This window comes from Schistocerca gregaria, chromosome 5 (assembly GCF_023897955.1).
Source record: "Schistocerca gregaria isolate iqSchGreg1 chromosome 5, iqSchGreg1.2, whole genome shotgun sequence".
Taxonomy (NCBI): Eukaryota; Metazoa; Arthropoda; class Insecta; order Orthoptera; family Acrididae; genus Schistocerca; species Schistocerca gregaria.
In genome coordinates this window covers 477,843,232-477,865,031 of record NC_064924.1, presented here as the reverse complement: position 1 = coordinate 477,865,031, position 21,800 = coordinate 477,843,232, and the positions used below count along the sequence as shown (strand labels likewise).

Below are 21,800 nucleotides of genomic sequence, written 5' to 3'. Positions count from 1 at the left end.
GAAGGCAGCAGACTTTCTTCCTTTCGTGTGCTTCATGGTGGCCACTTATGATGCGTAATCCTGTTACTCAATATATGCATAAAATCTAGGTGATCATTATTATCTCAAGCGTATTTTACAGGCACTTGTGAATACAATAAGTTAATGAAAGCAAGAAAAATCTTTAAGCACATCTTTACAACATTCCATATGACTCTGTAATAGTTTAGATTTTAAATTGCTTTTAATTATCGGATAATTTACTTATGCATGCTTCATATGTGGTATTGAAGTTTTGACAAACAGGAGTCAATCTAAAACGCATTTGACGCAAAAACTGTTCGCATATAGATGTCTATGAAAGAAGAAGACCTGGTAAAAAAATGTTTCGCTTTAAATTGTGTTTCATGTCGATTTTTAACATTTGTAGGATTTTAGGAGCACAATACCACATCTTGATATATCATAACAAAACAATGTGGAGGAACTATGTAAGGCGCTAGTCTGAACTTCTCAGAAAACCGAACTGACTTTCCTTTGTTACGCAACGAATGAAACAGATATCGTCTTCGAAAATGAATATTTGTGCTGTGCCGTGTTGATTGATTGCAGCTGATAAGAAATTTCCCCTCCTAGCACCTTCCTCAGTCACGTATCAGCCTTATCTCTAACAATCGTGTTAACTGGCCCATATTACCGTGATAACAAGCTGTCCATTATGACGAGCAATACCACAAAGCTTTAGAAACATTACTTCCTGGTAGCTTCCATGTAAGCGCATTCAGTAAGTGAGTTTTGGGAAACCTATTGTAATGGAAGTGAGCACACTTTAAAAAGTAACAAGTTCTGTGGTAGCCATTAAACTGTTACAGTTAACTGTTGATTTCTTGAACCTCGGTGTTGTACTTAGAAAATTACCTAAATGCTTTTGTAAAATTTCATTGTGAACTTCAAACAATTTTATATTGCTACATTTCTTTTTCAAAAGAGGTTTCGAATACCGTAAAAAAGCATGTCATTTCAATAAAAAAAACTATGGTTTTTTCAATGTCTCTGTAGAACCTGTAATCAGTAATTGATGTATAAGGAACAGATATACCCGTGATGATGAAAGCATGTTGCCGAAGTGGAATATTGGAATATAAACGTGGCTGAAGCTGAGAAGGTGTCATTTTTTAAATTTAATAAAATATTCGCATAATTCAACCAATCCCAAGGAAGATCAACAAATTTCAGTCTATGAGATAAAAGTGTTTATGGAAAATTCTGTCATTACGTAGGGGGATTATCGACCTTTTAAAAATTAAAATACACGGTATTCATGTTCCACAATAAGATTGATTTTATATCTTGTTGTGAATCGGTTTTTTGTCAGACTGTGTAAGACTGTTCACCCAGTGCACACACCACGACAGTTTATAGCCGTAAAAAGAGCGTTATTTCCCAAAACAAGCGATTATTTGAAGATTATTCATAAAAAATAAAAAACGTTAAACTACAGTATTTATATTTGACTAACATACAAGGTAATCATTGGGCTAACTTGAGTGTTTGGTCTGTAAGTGGTAAATTATTAAAACGTGCCTAGTGTTAAACGGATACCCCAACTTCATTAAGGTGGAACGGACTGTTTAAGGATTTTCTGAAATGCCACGGTGGTATGATAATATTTGTGATTAATTTCTGCACCGGAATGACCCCTGACACAGAACCACCCTTAAGAAACACTACTGTAATATGTTTGTAAGGGACTATTTACACGCGTGTTAGTATTGTGTGATCCAAATAGTCAAACGTAATTGACAAATTCGTATTAAAATAAAAAAATGACATCAAATATGTCACAGAAAAACGCCAAAATTATCACCTGAACAAGATATATTATGTATTGAAATTACAAAGGTTATTGATTGTGAAGATGCATTTATTTGTAAATAGCGTGCATGAAGTGTGACGCTATAAATAGAACAGGTATATATTTAAGACATCTATAAATTGCTTTCATACGAAGGTCGTTCCGTAAGTCATGTCGACTGTGGTATATTTTGTGATAATGCGACAACATGAGAATTCCGCAATGTGCATTGAACCGATATGGCAATGTGTATATGAATACCAATGTAAAATGGGGTTCCCGTACAGGAGGTCATGGTAAAGTTGAAACGAAGCACATGCATTTACACTCTGTGTAAATTTATTGTGCACGAGAACAAATGAAACAAAAATGAATAAAAATCAACTAATTTTCATCAAAATAGACACGTAGCGTTGCCAATGGTGGGGAAGGCTTTGAATACTATTAGCATTACCATCAATGTGTGCCACCTGTCACTGAAATGCCGCGAGGACGTTCGCCCTGTGTGCAAAGCGCCTTCCGTGCTATGGTTTCCTCAGTTGTGGAATGAGGTTGAAGTCACATGGACTGACGTCTGGTGAGTATGGTGAGTGAGTGAGGATCTATCTTGTAGAGCGACCAATGTCACACTGAATGTTTCAGGCACTCATTCGGTCGCAATCTGTCTATTCATTTCATTAATGTTTGCTTTGGTCTTTCTAATGTATCTACTGTAATTACGGTGATGGCACATACTCGCACAGTATACCATATAACTTATGGAATGACCCTCTTACAAGTGCTGATCAGGGTAGGTAAGTTGGTAGGAAGGAGTGGGATTCTCTAAACAATGTCTTCATCTCTGAGTAACGACATTAACACTGCCTGATTGGTTGTAACCTCAAGTGACAGTGATTGTGAACTATTAAACAGTAAGACTGTGCTATATCCATTAACCCACAAGTTTAACCGAGAGCACTAATGAGCTGCCTCCTGGACTCGGGTAGGCGCACTGGCCCTGTATCGAATCTGCCTGGTGGATTCCCGACGAAGCCTGGATCTGGTTTTTAGGCGGTTTTCCACATCCCACTACGTGAATACTGGGCTGGTCCCCACGTCCCGCCTCAATTACACGACTTTCAGACAACTGAACAAGTTCGCACTATTCCATGGATTACAGTAGATGCAGATAGCTGGAATACACTACGTCCATCCCGTGGGGCAGGGGGTGGCGACAGTAAGGGCATCCGGCCACCCCTTAAATTAACCTTGCCAGATCCGCCCCTAACCATGCCGATCCTGCGAAACCGTAGGACAAAGGCATAAGCAGAAAGAAAAAAAAAAGAACTGTGCTATATCCATTAAATGAACAGCTGCTGCTGCAGGTCGAAAGAACACGCAGCGGAGGATTCTAGGCACCTTGGAAAACACATAATGTGCCGGCGCGGGGAAGATGCTCATCACAGGCAGTTGCCCAGGGTGCGTAAGCCCCGAGACGGCCGCTGCAGATCTGCAAGTCCGCGACCAGCGCGCCCGTGTGCAGACTCAAACGTTGCACCCTAACTCGATTGTCGCCTCTGGTGGAGTACTTCGATCTTCACTCTACACCACTGCCGGACCAACCACCCCAAATGTTTCCCGAAACCACCTCCTCCTAAAAACTCTCCACATGGAGCATCTCAGGATATTCTCACTGCCAGCTGCATGCTGCAAGATTTCACTAAGCCAATCACGTAATCAAATAACGACGAACAGTTAATAGACTGATGCGCCAAAGAAACTGGTACAAGCAAGCGTATTCAAATACGGAGATAGGTCTACCGGCAGAATACGGCGCTGCTGTCGGCAACGCCTTTATAAGACAATAAGTGTCTGGCGCAGTTGTTAGATCGGTTACTGCTGCTACAATGGCAGGTTACCAGACTTTGAGTTTGAACTTGGTATTATAGTGGGCGCACGAGCGATGGGACACAGCATGTCCGAGGTAGCGAGGAAGTGAGGATTTTCCCGTACGACCATTTCATGAGTGTACCGTGAATATCATGAATCCGGTAAAACATCAAATCTCCAACATCTCTGCTGCAGGAAAAAGATGCTGCTAGAACGGGACCAACGACGACTGAAGAGAATCGTTCAGCGTCACGGAAGTACAACCATTCCGCAAATTGATGCAGATTTCAATGCTGGGCCATCAACAAGTGTCAGTGTGCGAACTATTCAACGAAATATTATCGATATGGGCTTTCGGAGCCGAAGGCCCACTCGCGTAGCCTTCATAACTGCACGACACAAAGCGTTACGCCTCACCTGGGCCCATCAGCACCGACATTGGACTGTTGATAACTAGAAACATGCTGCCTTGTCGGGCGAGTCTAGTTTCAAATTGTATCGAGCGGATGGACGTGTACGGGTATGGAGACAACCTCAAGAATCCATAGACCCTGCATGTAAGCAGGGGGCTTTTCATGCTGGTGGAGGCTCTGTAATGGTGTGAGGTAAGCGTAGTTGAAGTGACATGGGACCCCTGATAATTCTAGATACGAGTCTGACAGGTGACACGTACGTAAGCATCATGTCTGATCACCTGCATCCATCCATGTTCATTATGCATTCTGACGGTCTTGGGAAAATCCAGCAGGACAATGCGACACCCCACACGTCCAGAATTGCTACAGAGTGGCTCCAGGAACACTCTTCTGGGTTTAAACACTTCCGCTGGCCGCCAAACTCCCCAGTCATGAACGTTATTGAGCATATCTGGGATGCCTTGCAAAGTGCTGTTCAGAAGACCTCCCCACACCCTCGTACTCTTTCGGATTTTTCGACGGCCTTGCAGGATTAATGGTGTCAGCTCCCTCCAGCACTACTTGAGACATTAGTCGAGTCCATGCCACGTCGTGCTGCGGCACTTCTGCATGCTCGCGGGGTCTCTACACGATATTAGTCAGTTGTACCAGTTTTGACGGCTCTTCAGTGTGCATCGTAGTGCATTAACAGCAGTATCCTGCCCGTCGCTAGGTGACTCCCCGGTGACACGGCCCTTCTGAAAGCCATCTCCGAGACTTGAAAGTGGTGACCAACCCCTGTACGATCCCTACGAATGTACCTACAGCCGGGAGCTTCCGCCTCCCCAGAACTGCTGCTCATTAAGGCGGCAAATAATTCTAGAATATCGGCGGAACATTCCGCATGAAGATATCCATAAAATTGTACTTATGGTGCTTAGTGTGTTAGTGGAATAAGTTCCTTATAGCATCATGGGTTATAAAGTGCTGCCATTGTGTTGTTCTAGTGCGTGTAGATTCCATCATCTGCGGATTCCAGCAGACCAAGATCTGCTTTGTAATGCTCCACCACAACATGCCGTTCCCAATGTATACTTCCACCTCTGTACCCTCTCATATGACGAATACACGTATCACACTGCTTAGAGCAGGCTCACTAACAACAGCAGGAATTAATAAAAGCCGAAGTTTTCACCTAATCCCAACCATGATCAACAAAACGAATTCAATATCAAACTAGATTTTATTACGACGATCACTCCCCATTTACTAAACAGAATTGATTTGCTTTTGGGAAACACGTAGCATCAGGGGCCTGTACGCGATCTGTATCTGTGTCGTGGCAATGTGCCACTGCGTTATGGGCCCATGCAGAAATCACATCCGATGCGGCCCCTGTGACAGTCTGATTTTTGTAATATGCTTTGCAACTTCTGAGACTAGGAGGGTGTTCTGCTGGGGATCGGGTTTCCTTCAGGGATACACCAACTGTTGGGTGGATTGTTGTCAGGCTTTTAAGATGAGGGACGGGGGGGGGGGGGGGGGGGGCAAAAGTAGCTGTAGTCAATTCTGTTGGATAATCGCTGCGTTAATTTTCAGGTTGACATTGAAAGAGTTTAATTGTTGACAATTTGCGTAATTTCCGTAAGTGGGTTTGGTGCACTGGGGCCGCTTTAGTTACTTGATCCTTCTTCTCCTTCGATTTATTCTGTTCTTTCTTTACCTTCTTCTCCTTATCATTTTGATATTTTAGTTCTACTTCCGAAATGGGTGGAAGGATTTCTGAACTGAAGATGAACACGCCATCTTACTGCCAATTTATAGCACCTTCTTCACACAATGGCTGTCGTCAAGATGTGCAATAATGGTTTTGGGGGTGTCACTGTGGTAGCTCTCCTCCAAGAGAGACCTGTCGAGGAGAATAGTGGCGTGCAGGCTGGAGAGATCGAGGTCCTTGAGGCAAATGTAGAAAGGATAATACAAAGTGAACAATGTATTTTCCCTGATGACGTATCTTCGGATGTTATTTATTCCTAATGTTGAGGGGTCAGTGTTTGTTTTTTATACGTGACGGCATAGAACACTACATACATTATATAAATGAATTAAACAACGATGTATTTAATTACACTATGTGTTGTTGTTGTGGTCTTCAGTCCTGAGACTGGTTTGATGCAGCTCTCCATGCTACTCTCTCCTGTGCAAGCTTCTTCATCTCCCAGTACCTACTGCAATCTACATCCTTCTGAATCTGTTTAGTGTATTCATCTCTTGGTCTCACTCTACGATCTGTACCCCCCACGCTGCCCTCCAATACTAAACTGGTGATCGCTTGATGCCTCAGAACATGTCCTCCCAATCAGTCTCTTCTTCTAGTCAAATTGTGACACAAATTTCTGTTCTCTCCAATTCTATTCAATACCTCCTCATTAGTTATGTAATCTACCCATCTAATCTTCAGCATTCTTCTGTAGCACCACATTTCAAAAGCTTCTATTCTCTTCTTGTCTAAACTACTTATCGTCCATGTTTCACTTCCATACATGGCTACACTCCATACAAATACTTTCAGAAAAGACTTCCTAACACTTAAATCTATACTCGATGTTAACAAATTTCTCTTCTTAAGAAACGCTTTCCTTGCCATTGCCAGTCTACATTTTATATCCTCTCTACTTCGATCATCATCAGTTATTTTGCTCCCCAAACAGCAACTCATTTATTACTTTAACCATCTCATTTCCTAACTCAATTCCAGCAGCATCACCCGATTTAATTCGACTACATTCCATTATCCTCGTTTTGCTTTTGTTGATGTTCATCTTATATCCTCCTTTCAAGACACTGTAAATTCCGTTCCGTTGCTCTTCCAAGTCCTTTGTTGTCTCTTACAGAATTACAATGTCATCGGCGAACCTCAAAGTTTTTATTTCTTCTCCATGGACATTAATTCCTACTCCGAATTTTTGTTTTGTTTCCTTTACTGCTTGTTCAAAATACACATTGAATAACATCGGGGATAGACTACAACCCTGTCTAACTCCCTTCCCAACCACTGCTTCCCTTTCACACCCCGCGACTCTTTTAACTGCCATCTTGTTTCTGTACAAATTGTAAATAGCCTTTCGCTCCCTGTATTTTACCCCTGCCACCTTTAGAATTTCAAAGAGAGTATTCCAGTCAACATTGTCAAAAGCTTTCTCTAAGCCTACAAATGCTTGAAACGTAGGTTTGACTTTCCTTAATCTATTTTCTAAGATAAGTCGTAGGGTCAGTATTGCCTCACGTGTTCCAACGTTTCTACGGAATTCAAACTGATCTTCCTCGAGGTCTGCTTCTACCAGTTTTTCCATTCGTCTGTAAAGAATTCGTGTTAGTATTTTGCAGCCGTGTGTTATTAAACTGATAGTTCGGTAACTTTCACATCTGTCAACACCTGCTTTCTTTGGGATAGGAATTATTATATTGTTCTTGAAGTCTGAGGGTATTTCGCCTGTCTCATACATCTTGCTCATTAGATGGTAGAGTTTTGTTAGCCCTGGCTCTCTCAAGGCTATCAGTAGTTCTAATGGAATGTTGTCGACTACCGGGGCCTTGTTTCCACTTAGGTCTTTCAGTGCTCTGTCAAACTCTTCACGCAGTATCATATCTCCTATTTCAACTTCATTTACATTCTCTTCCATTTCCATAATATTGTTCTCAAGAACATCGCCCTTGTATAGGCCCTCTATATACTCCTTCCACCTTTCTGGGTTTATATCTGGACTCTTGATATTCATAGGAGTGGCTCTCTGTTCTACAAAGGTCTCTTAATTTTCCTGTAGGCAGTATCTATCTTACCTCTAGTGAGATGAGCCACTACATTCTTACATTTGTCCACTGGCCATCCCTGCTTAGCCATTTTGTACTTCCTGTCGATCTCATTTTCGAGATGTTTGTATTCCTGTTTGCCTGCTTCATTTACTGCATTTTTATATTTTCTAATTTCATCAATTAAATTCAATATCTCTTCTTTTACCCAAGGATTTCTACTAGCCCTCGTCCTTTTACCTACTTGTTCCTCTGCTGCCTTCACTACTTCATCCCTCAAAGCTAACCGTTTTCTTCTACTGCATTTCTTTCCCCCATTTTTGTCAATTACTCCCTTATGCTCTCTCTGAAACTCTGTACAACCTCTGGTTCTTTCAGTTTATCCAAGTCCCATCTCCTTAAATTCCCACCTTTTTGCAGTTTCTTCAGTTGTAGTCTACAGTTCATAATCAATAGATTGCCGTCAGAGTTCACGTCTGCACCTGGAAAAGTCTTACAATTGAAAACCTGCTTCCTGACTCTCAGTCTTACAATTTTATTATGTATATAAGACCTTCCAGTATCTCCTGGCTTCTGCCATGTATAGAACCATCATTTATTATTCTTGAACCAAGTGTTAGGTATGATTAAGTTGTGCTCTGTACAAAATTCTACCTGGCGGATTCCTCTTTGATTCCTTACTCCCATTCCATATTCACCTACTACGTTTATTTCTCTTCCTTTTCCTACTATCGAGTTCCACTCACACATGACTATTACATCTTAGTCTCCCTTCACTATCTGAATAATTTCTTTTATCTCATCATTCATCATTTGAGGAGCTATCTGGCATATAATCTTGTACTACTGTAGTAGGCGTGAGCTTCGTATCTCTCTTGGCCACAACAAGTGTGCGTTCACTATGCTGTTTGTAGTAGCTTACCCGCACTCCTACTTTTTATCATTATTAAACCTACTTCTGCGTTACCCCTATTTGATTTTGTATCTCTAACCCTGTATACCCCTGACCAGAAGTCTTGTTCCTCCTGCCACCGAACTTCACTAATTCCCGCTATATCTTACATTAACCTATCCATTTTCCTTTTTAAATTTTGTAACCTATCTGCTAGATTAAGGGATGTGACATTCCACGCTCCGATTAGTAGAACGCCAGTTTTCAGTATCCTCATAACGACGTTATCTTGAGTAGTCCCCGCCCAGAGATCCGAATGGTAGACGATTTTACCTCCGGAAGATTTGACCCAAAGGACGCCATCATCATTTAATCATACAGTAAAGCTGCATGCCCTCGGGAAAAATTACGGCTGTAGTTTCCCCTTGCTTTCAGCCGTTCGTAGTACCAGCACAGCAAGGCTGTTTTGGTTATTGTTACAAGGCTAGATCAGTCGATCATCCAGACCGTTGCCCCTGGAACTACTGAAAAGGCTGCTGCCCCTCTTCAAGAACCACACGTTTGTCTGGCCTCTCAACAGATACCCCTCCGTTGTGGTTGCACCTACGGTACGGCTATCTGTATCGCTGAGGCACGCAAGCCTCCCCACCAACGGCAAGATCCATGGTTCATAGGGGTTACACTATGTACAAAGTAAAATGTGTTATGGGTAAGTTAGAGTCCTTAGTTTTCTGTTCCATCCTGTCCGCCTGCTTAGCTTGGTGCTCACGTGCTTGCCTCCCGTGCACTAGCCTCGGGTTTGATTCCCGGCCGGGTTGGATATTTTCTCTGCACGGGGACTGAGTGTTGTGTTGTCTTCATCATCCTTCCTTCCACATCACCGGCCGCAAGTCGCCCAGTGTGGCGCCGAATAGACTAGCACTTGGCGGCCGAACCCAACTGGGACATCCCGGCAAACAATGCCATACCATCATTTCATTTTATTCCATCCTGGTTCTCATAATGCACTGCATCAGTGTCTGAATTGTTACAGGACGTATCAAATATTTTGGGTGAAACTGAAACAGGTGATAGTGGGTTCACATCCGATTATATTGAGATAGGGAACCAATGGTTCAAATGGCTCTGAACACTATGGGACTTTACATATGAGTTCATCAGTCCCGTAGAACTTAGAACTACTTAAACGTAACTAACCTAAGGGTTGGGGGTTGGGTTGGGTTGTTTTGGGGAAGGAGACCAGACAGCGAGGTCATCAGTCTCATCGGATTAGGGAAGGACGGGGAAGGAAGTCAGCCGTACCCTTTGAAAGGAACCATCCCGGCATTTGCCTGGAGCGATTTAGGGAAATCACGGAAAACATAAATCAGGATGGTCGGACGCGGGATTGAACCGTCGTCCTCCCGAATGCGAGTCCAGTGTTTAACCACTGCGCCACCTCGCTCGGTAACTAACCTATCCGTAACGCTCGCGCGGTTCCAGACCGAAGCGCTTAGAGCTGCTCGGCCACACCGACCGGCGGGAACCAATGTCCGAAACGCAAATTTGTTGTGTTCTGGACATACACAGCGTGCAAGGCATAACAACGTAGCTCATAGTAATTATTCATAGCGACGACCTCTAGTCTTAATACATGTCGTGCAACGGCGCATGCAGTTCTGCCGCACTCTCGTAAAAATCCCGGGTGTCTGTTATGAACTGGACCAGGCAGCGGGCTTACATCCCTGATGACCACGCAGACATACTGCAAACCATGTGCGTCTTGTGACGACCACATGCATCGCACCGGGCCCGTTAGCATCAACCGAGTTGTGACGCGTCCATGGTAAAGTGCGTTACTGTGTGCAGTATATGACGCGCAGTCAGAGATGAAACGTTAGTCGCCACGAGAATTGGCAGACACGCATTAAATTTACGGGTCAGCAGGATGCAGTGCCTGTAAAGCAGCGCTAATGTACAAAAAACACTTTCCCAACAGCGTATAATGGCAAAAATTGACTCAAGGGATAAGAAATGGGCTAGTTAGAGATGAATTGTGTATATCAGATGTGCAGACAGTGTCTTATAGCTTAGATTGTATATCAGCGAGCTCTTTTCCAACAACCCGTAGCGTCGCAAATCGACATGAAGGATGACAAACGTTTTATTGTGTGTATCAGCAGTGTTGACAGTGATTTACAGCCCAAATGTCGACATGCATGTCATGCGACGCTTGAGGATTATCGTATTTGCGGCAGAAAGTGATAGCGAGAATAAACTCTGTGTAGGCGTTGCTACTGTTTGCTGATAAAGCATCCTTGACTCTGGCTTAATAATGATTTTCACTACGGCCTGAGATAATGAAATGAAAGTACGTGTTGTCGGTGTGGATCTAATTGTGTTGTTGCATGTCAGCCATTGAGAAATTAGAGAATTAAGTTTATTTATACGCTGAGGAATAATATCTTGTAAATAGGAATACGAAAGTGGTGTTCCGTTAAAGAGAACTATGGTACAAATAAATATTTATTCAAAGGTGAGGAATTTCATCGTTTTAACAACTTTGGAAATTTGTACTCCAAGTTAACATATGCGCACGGCGAAACATTAGACTCTGCGGCTTAATGAGTATTTATTTGAGCTGCATGTGGTCCGGTTCCTTCGAAATAGGTCACCTTTGCATGATAACCGTAATTTACTTATATTTCCTCCCTTAAAAGCTGACTACATTCACACACGAATGAGTCAAAACATTATGACCACCTACTTAATAGCTTTTTACTCCGTCTTTGATCGAAATAAATAAATGATTCTGCATATCAGTGATCCGAAAGTTTGTTGATAGGTTTGTGGAGAAGTGTGGCATTAGATGTCTACGCACAGGTTATGTAATCTACGTAAATAACGCCCGGCTGATTTGCGCACACAGTGATGGCGCTCAATAGCGACCCACATGAGTACAATAGGATTTACATCAGTTCATTTGGACGCCGAGACATCAACTCGAGTCCAGGATAATGCTCATCAAACCGTTGTAGCATTGTTCTGGCTCGGAAACTCGGACAATTGTTTTGCTGAAGGATAACATCACTGTCGGTGACGACTTCAAGCATCAAGAGATGCAGGTGGTTCGCAGCTGTCACCATGTCTTCGGTTACTACCACAGGTCCAAGAGCAGGAGAGTCTCTCATACCATAATACTGCTACCACGGGTCTACGTCTGTGGCACGCTGCACATTTCAAGCCGTTGTTCACCTCGATGACAGCTTTTGTGGGGACGACCATCGACCTAGTGTAGCAAAAATGTGGTTCACCCGAAGAGCCGAAACGTTTCCGCTGATAGGCAGTGGAATCCCGCCTGTTCCGTGCCCACTGTAAGGGTCATGTGATATCGTAGGGGTGGTGTGCTGCGGAGCTCCATGTTCAACAATGTACGATGAACGATATGCTCCGAAACACTTTAGCGTGCACCAGCACTGTGATCTTTCAGCAGAGATGCCACACATCACTGTCTGTCCTACTTTACAGAGCAGACAAGCCTCCGAACCGCACGTTCAGTAATGCGTCATGCACGTCCGACCATTTAGCGCCCATTTCACTGTCGTTCTACCTCTTTCCGTAGGTACTCACGACAGTGAACATGCGACGAACTTCACTGTTTTCGAGATACTCTATGACAGCCTCGGTCCGCCCCGATAGCTGAATGCTAAGTGCCACGGACTGCCGTCCTAAAGGGCCAGGGTTCGATTCCCGGCTTGGTCGGGCATCTTCTCCGCTAAGGGCCTGGATGTTGTCTTCATCGTCACTTCATCCCCACTCGGCGTGCAGGTCGCCCAATGTGGCGTCGAATGTAATAAGACCTGCACCAAGGCGGCCGGACCTACCCTGTAAGGGGCCTTCCGGCCGATGGTGCCAAACGCTCATTTCCATTTCACAGTCTCTGCGTAATAATCATCTTTCCTTTGCCAAAGTCGCTAATCTCAATGTATTTCTCTATTTGCAGCCCATATTTTTTGGAAATTTGTGGTAAGTTCCTATGGGACCAAACTGCTAAGGTCCTCGGTCTCGAGGCTTACACACTACTTAATCTAAATTAAACTAATTTACGCTAAGGACAACACACGCATCCATGCCCGAGGAAGGATTCGAACCTCCGGCGGGAGCAGCCGCGCGAACCGTGGCAAGGCGTCTAAGACCGCACGGCTACCCAGCGCGGCTGCAGCCTATATCTTCGCTAGGGCGATCCCCCATCCGTGTCTGCTCCGCTTACATATACTACTGGACATTAAAATTGCTACACCAAGAAGGAATGCAAATAAACGGGTATTCATTGGACAAATATACACTCCTGGAAATGGAAAAAAGAACACATTGACCCCGGTGTGTCAGACCCACCATACTTGCTCCGGACACTGCGAGAGGGCTGTACAAGCAATGAGCACACGCACGGCACAGCGGACACACCAGGAACCGCGGTGTTGGCCGTCGAATGGCGCTAGCTGCGCAGCATTTGTGCACCGCCGCCGTCAGTGTCAGCCAGTTTGCCGTGGCATACGGAGCTCCATCGCAGTCTTTAACACTGGTAGCATGCCGCGACAGCGTGGACGTGAACCGTATGTGCAGTTGACGGACTTTGAGCGAGGGCGTATAGTGGGCATTCGGGAGGCCGGGTGGACATAACGCCGAATTGCTCAACACGTGGGTCGTGAGGTCTCCACAGTACATCGATGTTGTTGCCAGTGGTCGGCGGAAGGTGCACGTGCCCGTCGACCTGGGACCGGACCGCAGCGACGCGCGGATGCACGCCAAGACCGTAGGATCCTACGTAGTGCCGTAGGGGACCGCACCGCCACTTCCCAGCAAATTATGGACACTGTTGCTCCTGGGGTATCGGCGAGGACCATTCGCAACCGTCTCCATGAAGCTGGGCTACGGTCCCGCACACCGTTAGGCCGTCTTCCGCTCACGCCTCAACATCGTGCAGCCCGCCTCCAGTGGTGTCGCGACAGGCGTGAATGGAGGGACGAATGGAGACGTGTCGTCTTCAGCGATGAGAGTCGCTTCTGCCTTGGTGCCAATGATGGTCGTATGCGTGTTTGGCGCCGTGCAGGTGAGCGCCACAATCAAGACTGCATACGACCGAGGCACACAGGGCCAACACCCGGCATCATGGTGTGGGGAGCGATCTCCTACACTGGCCGTACACCTCTGGTGATTATCGAGGGGACACTGAATAGTGCAAGGTACATCGAAACCGTCATCGAACCCATCGTTCTACCATTCCTAGACCGGCAGGGCAACTTGCTGTTCCAACAGGACAATGCACGTCCGCATGTATCCCGTGCCACCCAACGTGCTCTAGAAGGTGTAAGTCAACTGCCCTGGCCAGCAAGATCTCCGGATCTGTCCCCCATTGAGCATGTTTGGGACTGGATGAAGCGTCGTCTCACGCGGTCTGCACGTCCAGCACGAACGTTGGTCCAACTGAGGCGCCAGGTGGAAATGGAATGGCAAGCCGTTCCACAGGACTACATCCAGCATCTCTACGATCGTCTCCATGGGAGAATAGCAGCCTGCATTGCTGCGAAAGGTGGATATACACTGTACTAGTGCCGACATTGTGCATGCTCTGTTGCCTGTGTCTATGTGCCTGTTGTTCTGTCAGTGTGATCATGTGACGTATCTGACCCCAGGAATGTGTCAATAAAGTTTCCCCTTCCTGGGACAATGAATTCACGGTGTTCTTATTTCAATTTCCAGGAGTGTATTATACTACAACTGACACGTCATTACATTTTCACGCAATTTGGGTGCATAGATCCTGGGAAATCATTACCCAGAACAACCAATTCTGGCCGTAATAACGGCCTTGATACGCCTGGACATTGAGTCAAACACAGCTTGGACGGCGGGAACAGGTACAGCTGCCCATGCAGCTTCAACACGATACCACAGTTCATCAAGAGTAGTGAGTGGCGTATTGTGACGAGCCTGTTGCTCGGCCATCATTGACCACACGTTTTCAGTTGGTGAGAGATCTGTATATTGGTCTGGCCAGGACAGCAGTCGAACATTTTCCGTATCCAGAAATGCCCGTACTGGACCTGCAACATGCGGTCGTGCATTATCCTGCTGAAATGTAGGGTTCGCACGGATCGAATCAAGGGTAGAGCCACGGGTCGTAACACATCTGAAATGTATCGTCGATTGTTCAAAGGGCCGTCAATACGAACAAGAGGTGACCGAGATGTGTCACCAATGGCGGCACCCCATACCACCACGCAGGGTGACGCGCCAGTATGGCAATGACGAATACACGTTTCCAGTGTGCGTTCACCGCGATGTCTCCAAACACGGATATGACCATCATGATGCTGTAACGGGAACCTGGATTCATCCGAAAAAATTACGTTTTGCCATTCGTGCACCCAGGTTCGTCGTCGAGTACACCGCCATCGCAGGCGCTCCAGTCTGTGATGCGGCGTCGAGGGTAACCGCAGCCACGGTCTCCGAGATGATAGTCCATGCTGCTGCAAACGTCGTCGACCTGTTCGTGCAGATGGTTGTTGTCATGCAAATGTCCCCATCTGTGGACTCAGAGATCGAGACGTGGCTGCACGATCCGTTACAGACATGCGGATAATATGCCTGCCATCTCGATTGCTAGTGATACGATGCCATTGGGAAGCAGTACGGCGTTCCGTATTACCCTCCTGAACCCACCGATTCCATATTCTGCTAACAGTCATTGGATCTCGACCACCACGAGCAGCAATGTCGTAATACGAGAAACCTCAATCGCGATAGGCTACAATCTGGCCTTTATCAAAGACGGAAACGTGATGATACGCATTTCTCCTCCTTACACGAGGCATCACAACAACGTTTCACCAGGCAACGCCGGTCAACCGCTGTTTGTATATGAGAAATCGGTTGGAAACTTTCCTCAAGTTAGCACGTTGTAGGTGCCGCCACCGGCGTCAACCTTGTGTGAATGCTCTGAAAAGCTAATCATTTGCATATCACGGCATCTTCTTCCTGTCGGTTAAATTTCGCGTCTGTAGCACGTCATCTTCGTGGTGTAGCAATTTTAATGGCCAGTAGTGTACTTCTATTACCGTGTTACGTGCCCGCAACGCCACCAGGTGGCATCACCGTCGCGATGGGCAGTGGTCGTAATGTTTAGGCTGATCAGTGTGCACCCCAGAGTGTGCTACGAGTGTAGGTGGCCACGCATGTCTAACGTGAGAAATAAATTTAAATAAGGTTTACAGGAGAGAGGCATGCAACAGGAGTGATTCGCAGTGCTGCGGCTACGTATTCGTATCGCTATGATTTGATCATGTATGAACCTACATCATACAAGCAAACTTACCGAACATAGGCATAGCTTGACAGTCCTGCAAGCTTAGATCCATTTAAAGGCACTCTTAATGAAGGGAAAAACTTCTTGGCAAAACATATAATAGTATTTAACTTAACATTGAAGTAACAAATTCCAAATTTAACATTTCGTATTTAATATTCGTTGAAGTAAATCGCAATTTAAATTTCCCTCCCTTTATTTTTCTGCCGCAATATACAGGGTGGTCCATTGATAGTGACCAACTATTTCACTAAGTAAGCATCAAAAGAAAAAACTACACACAACGAAACTTGTCTAGCTCGAAGGGAGAAACAAGATGGCGCTATGGTTGGCCCTCTGGATGGCGCTGCCATAGGTCAAACGCATATCAACTGCATTTTTTAAAATAGGAACCCACATTTTTATTACATATTCGTGTAGTAATTAAAAAATATGAATGTTTTACTTGGACCACTCCTTTCGCTTTGTGACAGATGTGTCTGTAATAGTCACAAACGTATAAGTACGTGGTATCACGTAACATTCTGCAAATGCGGACGGTATTTGCTTCGTGATACATTACCAGTGTTAAAATGGACCGTTTACAAATGCGAAAAAGGTCTATATCGTGTTGATGTGTGGCTATTGTGATGAAAATGCCCAACGGACGTGTGCTGTGTATGCTGCTCGGTATCCTGGACGACAGATGTCCGGACCGTTCGCCGGATAGTTACGTTATTTAAGGAAACAGGAAGTGTTCAGCCACATATGAAACGTCAACCACGACCTGCAACAAATGATGATGCAAAAGTAGATGTTTTAGCTGCTGTCGCGGCTAATCAGCGCACCAGTAACAGACAAATTGCGCGAGAATCGTGAATCTCAAAAATGTCGGTGTTGAGAGGAATGTCGTTACACGTATCGCCAAATGCATTGAGGTTGACGGACATCATTTTGAGCTTTTATTGCATTAATGTGGTGTTTCCAGGCAATCACGCTGTAACAGCATGCGTTCTCAGTTCAAAAATGGCTCTGAGCACTATGGGACTTAACTGCTGAGGTCATCAGTCCCCTAGAACTTAGAACTGCTTAAACCTAACTAACCTAAGGACATCACACACACCCATGCCCGAGGCAGGATTCGAACCTGCGACCGTAGCGGTCGCGCGGTTCCGGACTGTAGCGCCTAGAACCGCTTGGCCCCTCCGGCCGGAGATGATAAGTTCACAAAGGTACGTGTATCACATTGGAACAACGGAAATAAAACGTTCAAACGCATCTACGTTCTCTGTTTTAATTTTAAAAACTTACCTGTTACCAACTGTTCGTCTAAAATTGTGAGTCATATGTTTGTGACTATTACAGCGCCCTCTATCACAAAGCGAAAAAAGTGGTCCAACTAAAACATTCATATTTCTTTACGTACTACACGAATATGTAATAAAAATGGGAGTTCCTACTTTAAAAAAAAACGCCAGTGATATCCGTTTGACCTATGGCAGCACCATCTAGCGGACCAACCATAGCGCCATCTAGTTTCCCCCTTCAAGCAAGACAAGTTTCGTTCTTTGTAGTTTTTTCGTTCGATGCTTATTTCGTGAGATATTTGGCCTGGTCACGATCAATGAACCACCCTGTATAAAGGCTTCATCGTAACTGGAAGATATATATCTCTGTGCATACCAACTTACAACAACAACGTCACAGAGAGCCAGCCAAGTTTCTCGCGAGAGACATATCCCAACACCAGACTTTGAGGAGGTAGTGTTGCCTCATGTGTTCGGCCACCCAGCAATAAGTACGCGTCAACTTGCTCGTGAAACGCACAGTCCGAAGGATACAGAATGGAAAGTACTTGTGGAACGGTTATTACACCCAAATCATAAAAAGCGTGTCCGAGTGCTGGGACCAACAGATTTTGAGCCCCGCGTTCACTTCTGTCAAAGGATAACCCACTATAGAGCTTTAGTATCGAACTTCGTAGAGTTTGTACTGTTCACGGATGAAGCCTCATTCCAATAGCCGCGACAGCCACGTCTGGAGTGAGGGAAATCCCCACACCAGCCACATCGGTGGTCCCCAGTGATGATTCACTGTCAACATAAGAGCTGACGTTGTCCGAGCTCACCTAATGGTACCTTATTTCCTGCCTCTCCGTTTCACTGGTCCACGCTATCTGGTGTTCCAGCAAAATCTATATCTACATCGTACTTCGCAACCCACCTAATGGTGTATGGTGGAGAGTACTTTCGGTGCCACTATCTGATTCCTCCAACCTGGTCCACTCGCGAATAGTGCGTGGCAAGAATGATTGTCGGTAACCCTCTGAATTGGCTCTAACTTCTTTGATTTTCTCCTCGTGATCAATACGTGAGATATACGAGTATTGCAACTTAAATAGTAGCAACTATTTATTCACGACCGATACAGAAGAGTTATGTTTGCACCTGTTACTGTAGTCACCAGCGTTATGAAGAACCCGTTGCCAGCGATGTGGAAGGCGTAGTATACCGTTAGCAGAGCCTGTTCTGTTGATGGTGCGAATGGAGCGGTCTACTGCCTGTCGAATCTCTGGAACAGTTCTGAAGCGAATGACACGAAGTGGTTTCTTCATCTACGGAATCAAATCAAAGTCACCATCACCTGCGACCAGCTTTTCGAAAGAAGCGACACTTTCTGCGCAACGCAGCCATCATTTTGCACGACAATGCGCGGGAGCATACAGCGCAAGCTGTGGCTGCTCTGTTCGGTCGATGGACTGGGAAGTACTGTACCATCCGCCATACTCCCCGGACTTAAGTTCTTGTGACTTTGATTTGATTCCAGAGTTGAAGGAACCACTTCGTGGCATTCGCTTCAGAACTGTTCCAGAGATTCGACAGGCAGTATACCGCTCCATTCGCACCATCAACAAAACAGACTCTGCTAACGGTATATTACGCCTTCCACATCGCTGGCAACGGGTTCTAGACAACGCTGGAGACTACATTGAAGGACAGTAACAGGTGCTAACATGTAACTCTTTTGTATCGGTTGTAAATAAATAGTTGCCACTATTTAAGTTCCAATCCTCGTATGTGGGGGAAGTAATATATCGTCCGTGTTCCCCAAAAAAGTGCTGTCCCGAAATTTCAATAGTAAATCTCTCCTTAATGCCCAACGCCTCTCTTGAAAAGTCTGCCAGTGGATTTTGTTTAGCATCTCCGTAACGCTCTCTCGCCAGCTAAGCGATCCCGTGGCAAAATGCGCCGCTCTTCGTTGGATCGTCTCTATCTCCTCTATCAGACCTACCTGATAGGGATCCCAGGTAAATAAACAACACTCAAAAACCAGGGGAACAAACGCCTCATAAGCCACTTCTTTCGTGGTTGAGTTACATTTCTTTAATATTCTTCCTATGAACCTGAGTCCTGTGTCTGCTTTTCCCACTACCTGTTTTATATGGTCATTCCACTTCAGGTTGCTCTGGATAGTTACGCCTAGATATTTTACGGCAGACGCTGTCTACAGCTGTTTGTCATCAGTTGTGTACCTGTATAGCAGTGGATTTCTTTTCCTTTATATGAGCAATATGTTACATTTATTTACGTTCAGAGTAAACTGCCAGAGTCTACACCATTCATCAATTCTCTGCAGGTCGTTTTGGAAATTCTTACTATCTTCTGGCGTTCCTACTTTGGTATAAAGAACTGCATCATCTGCGAATAGCCTTAAAGAGCATCCGACGCTTTCTGCTAGATCATTTATATATATTGTGAACAGCAACGGTCCTATCACCCTTCCCTGTGGTTCTCCGAATATTACCTTTACATCCGTCGATTTAGTTCCGTTAAGAGCGACGTGTTGAGTTCTGTCTGCAAGAAAGTCTTGAATCCAGTCACAGGTCTGCTTCGATACTCGGTAAGCTTGTATTTTTTTCATTAAACCGCAATGTGGGACGGTGTCACACGCCTTACCGAAATCAAGGAACACGGTATCAGTCTGAGCGCCGTTATCCACTGCGCAGTGGATCTCATGGAGGAACACAGCAAGCTGAGTTTCTCAGGATCTCTGTTTGCAGAATCCATGTTGATTTTCATAGAGGAGCTGTTCATTTTCCAAGAATGTCATAATTCATGGGCATAAATCATGTTCCATAATTCTACAACAGATTGACGTCAACGATATAGGTCTATAATTGTGTGGATGTGTCTTACGGCCTTTCTTAAAAACGGGAATGACCTGCGCTTTTTCCAGTCGTTAGGTACCTTTTATTGCTCAAGCGATCTACGATAAATTACTGCTAGAAGGGGAGCAAGTCCTTTCTCATAATCTTTGTAGAATCTTATAGGTATCATCTGGTCCTGAGGCCTTTCCACTACTAAGCTATTGTAGCTGCTTTTCAGTTCCGCGATCGCTTATCTCAATATCTGCCATTCCGACGTCCGCACGACGATTGAAAGGAGGGACAGTGTTACGATCTTCCGTGGTGAAACTGTAACGTCCCCTTAGAACAATTTGTACATGACTGTGCTTAAAGTGACACACAGTATTTGCCCGGCCGGGGTGGTCTCGCGGTTCTAGGCGCGCAGACCGAGCGAGGTGGCGCAGTGGTTAGCACACTGGACTCGCATTCCGGAGGACGACGGTTCAATCCCGTCTCCGGCCATCCTGATTTAGGTTTTCCATGATTTCCCTAAATCGTTTCAGGCAAATGCCGGGATGGTTCCTTTGAAAGGGCACGGCCGATTTCCTTCCCAATCCTTCCCTAACCCGAGCTTGCGCTCCGTCTCTAATGACCTCGTTGTCGACGGGACGTTAAACACTAACCGCCACCACCACCACCTAGGCGCGCAGTCCGGAACCGTGCGACTGCAACGGTCGCAGGTTCGAATCCTGCCTGTCCTTCAGTTAGTTAGGTTTAAGTAGTTCTAAGTTCTAGGGGACTAATGACCACAGCAGTTGAGTCCCATAGTGCTCAGAGCCATTTGTACCATTTGAACACAATATTTTTTAGCGCAACGCAATCTGACTTTCAATAATCCCTACAAAAGAATGGCCCTGACTACCATTAAACTACACCTCTCGCAAATCAATTACCTCACCAAAAATCTTCGTTACTCGAACTACTGCAATACAGCGAGCGCCACTACTGGCAGCTAAATAAAAGATTCAAACTACTGAAGGCACTAACTACTGACAAGCATAGTTAGCAAATGAAAGATTTTGATAGAGAAAAAACAATGTAATTACCTTAATCTTGTTCAAAAGTCATTATATATATATATATATATATATATATATATATATATATATATATATATATATATCAGTTCATGACATCCGCCGGCCACGGTGGTCTCGCGGTTCTAGGCGCGCAGTCCGGAACCGTGCGACTGCTACGGTCGCAGGTTCGAATCCTGCCTCGGGCATGGATGTGTGTGATGTCCTTAGGTTAGTTAGGTTTAAGTAGTTCTAAGTTCTAGGGGACTAATGACCACAGCAGTTGAGTCCCATAGTGCTCAGAGCCATTTGAACCATTTTATGACATCCAGTCTTACAAATTTCAAAACTCCGCCATTTCTCTCCCCACATCCACCACTACTGGCGGCTCACCTCCAACTGCACAACGCTACGCGCTGTTAGCAGCCAACTGCCCAACATTACAATAGCCAACAACAATGCAAACCAGACACA

At 45.1% G+C, this 21,800-nt stretch overlaps 1 protein-coding gene and 1 non-coding gene across 2 annotated transcripts in view; both read left to right on the top strand.

Annotated features, from left to right (window-relative positions):
- LOC126272278 (uncharacterized) overlaps window positions 1-21,800 on the top strand; it is a 175,026-nt gene that overhangs the window by 41,572 nt on the left and 111,654 nt on the right. The gene's annotated exons all lie outside the window — the stretch shown is intronic.
- Window positions 20,700-20,772, top strand: Trnaa-cgc (transfer RNA alanine (anticodon CGC)). Its single transcript has one exon. It is a non-coding gene; the product is annotated as a tRNA-Ala (tRNA).